Here is a 2,995-nt window from a genome sequence, read left to right as displayed (position 1 = left end):
GTAAAGAAAACATTTGAAGAAAGACAGAATACTTGACTACGTTCAGCACATGCATGAATGCACACTTCTCCAGTATGCATTTTCTCATGATCTTTGAGGTATTGCTTCAGGCTAAAGGTTTATTACATTCATGAATTTTCCTCCAGTATGAATTTTTTTTATGTGTAAGGAGATTTGAGTTGGCTGGAGGCTTTCCAATATATCTTATATGCTATAGTTTCTCTTTTGGATTAATTCTCAGGTATCTGTTGATATTGTATTTCTTTTTTTTTAAATGTTTTTATTCATTTTTGAGAGAGAGAGAGAGACAGAATGTGAGCGGGGTTGGAGCAGAGAGAGATGGAGACAGAATCCAAAGCAGGCTCCAGGCTCTGAGTTGTCAGCACAGAGCCCGATGCGGGGCTTGAACTCATGAACCGCGAGATCATGTCCTGAGCTGAAGTTGGAAACTTAACTGACTGTGCCATCCTGGCACCCCCAACATTAAATTTTTGAGAGAAGACTTTTCTTACAATAATTACCCTTAAATGAGATTACTGCAAATAAGATGAATCATAACATACTCATTATAATAATTCTTGCTTACACAGCTTCCCTCATATCAAAATCCAAGTTACTACCCCAATTTTTCAAACTGAGTCACATCCATAAAGGTATTTTCCTGAAATAACAGTGTTTGATGGAAAGCACTTTTCCATTTGATACATTTTCTGCTTTTTACCTTGACTGTATTTCAGGAAAAAAGATGCCACTTGAGGAAGGGAAGCAAAAATAATATAAAAACAGGGAGGGGGACAAAACATAAGAGACTCTTAAATATGGAGAACAGAGGGTTACTGGAGGGGTTATGAAAGTGGGGATGGGCTAAATGGGTAAGGGGAATTGAGGAATCTACTCCTGAAATCATTGTTGCCCTATATGCTAATTAATTTGGATGTAAATTAAAAAAATAAAATTAAAATTAATTTAAAAAAAGATGCCACTTGACTTAAAGTTTTCATAATGCTTCCCTCTCTGCTTATTAAACTACCCAGGCTTCTTCTGGACATTATCTTCTTTCCAATTCTTTCTCAACATGCATGACTCTGGTTGTTTGAACTGAAGATCATGTCTAGTTTTGTGACTTACGATCTCTAGGAGTCTGGGGCACCTGGCTGGTGCTCTTGATCTCGGGGACTGTGAGTTCAAGCTCCATGTTCGATGTAGAGATTACTTAAATAAATAAAACTTAAAAAAAAAAAAAAGATCTCTAGCAGTCTGGACCACAAACAAAAGCAAATGCTCTGTAACAGCAAGTTCTTTTGCAGTCATCTGTTTTTTTGGAAGATTTTAATTTTTTAAGTAATCTCTACACCTAACGTGGGACTTGAACTCACAACCCTGAGATCAAGAGTTGCACATTCCACTAACTGAGCTAGCTGGCCATCCCTATTTTTTAAGTTGATTTTATTTTTTCTCCATAAGAAGTATATTTAATTTTATACAAAAACAACATTTAAAAATATTTATCTGTTCAGTTCCTTTTCTTTTCAAATCCAAAAAACAAACAAAAACAAACCCAAAACTGTTATCTCATAAATGCTCATAATCCCAGCCATCCACATTCAGTACCTACCCCACTCCAACACACACAACCTTGTACCCATATAGCTTCTTACTCAAGTACCATAAATTAGGTGCTTAAAACTGTAGAAATTTGTGGGGCACCTGGTTGGCTCAGTCAGTGGAACACACAACTCTTGATCTCAGGGTTATGGGTTTCAGCCCCATGTATGGTGTAGAGATTGCTTAAAAATAAAATCTTTTTTAAAAAAGTGTATTTATTTATTTTGAGGGAGAAAGGGAGAGAGAACATGCATGAGTGGGGTAGGGGCAGAAAGAGAGGGAGAGAGAGAGAATCTCAAGTAGGCTCTGCACTGTCATCATAGAGCTCGATGTGGGGCTTGAACTCATGACCTGATCAAAATCAACAGTCAGACGATTAATGGACTGAGCCACCCAGGTGTCCCTACAAATAAAAATCTTTAAAAAAAATAATAAAGGGGCACTTGGGTGGCTCAATCTCTTTTGCCCTTTTTATAAGAACACCAGTCGTTATGTTAAGGCTCAACCTATCTAGTACAACATTATCTTAACTATTTATATCTGTAAAGATCCTTTTTCCAAATAACTCAGTCACAAGTTCCAGATATGAACTTTGGAGGACACTGTCTAATGCAGTATAAACGTCAAATACCCAGTTATACGCATAGTCACCCCACACTTGAACCCTCTTAGGTTTCTTTCTGAATGACCCCTATCTAAGTGTGAAGCTCTGAAAATTTCTGACCTGGTCACAAACTCCTTGATTCTTTCTCTGCAGCCCACCCAATTCCAATATCAGTCATCACCTATCCTCATAGTGCAGACCTGAAGCCAAATGGCGGGGCTTCTGGGTTTTTTGTTTTTGTTTTTGTTTTTGACTATTATCATGTTTTATTATTTTGAAATGATAGAAAAGTTGCAAAAATAGCACAGGAATTACCATACACCTATCATGCAGTTTCTCCATATGTTAACATTTTAACCATATGTACATGGAAATTTTTTTCTTTTTCTGAACTGTTTGAGAATAAATTGCAGATATATTTTTCCTTCATTTGGTGTATATTTCTTAAAAGTAAGGGGGCGCCTGGGTGGCGCAGTCGGTTAAGCGTCCGACTTCAGCCAGGTCACGATCTTGCGGTCTGTGAGTTCGAGCCCCGCGTCGGGCTCTGGGCTGATGGCTCAGAGCCTGGAGCCTGTTTCTGATTCTGTGTCTCCCTCTCTCTCTGCCCCTCCCCCGTTCATGCTGTGTCTCTCTCTGTCCCAAAAAAAATAAATAAACGTTGAAAAAAAAAAATAAAAAAAAAAGTAAGAATATACTTTTATCAATCCACAATACAATGCTCAAAATCAAGAAATTTACATTTATACAATATTATTATCTCATCTACAGATTTTATTCCAATGTGAC

Source organism: Leopardus geoffroyi, chromosome D1 (genome assembly GCF_018350155.1).
Source record: "Leopardus geoffroyi isolate Oge1 chromosome D1, O.geoffroyi_Oge1_pat1.0, whole genome shotgun sequence".
NCBI lineage: Eukaryota > Metazoa > Chordata > Mammalia > Carnivora > Felidae > Leopardus > Leopardus geoffroyi.
This window is presented reverse-complemented; position numbering follows the sequence as displayed.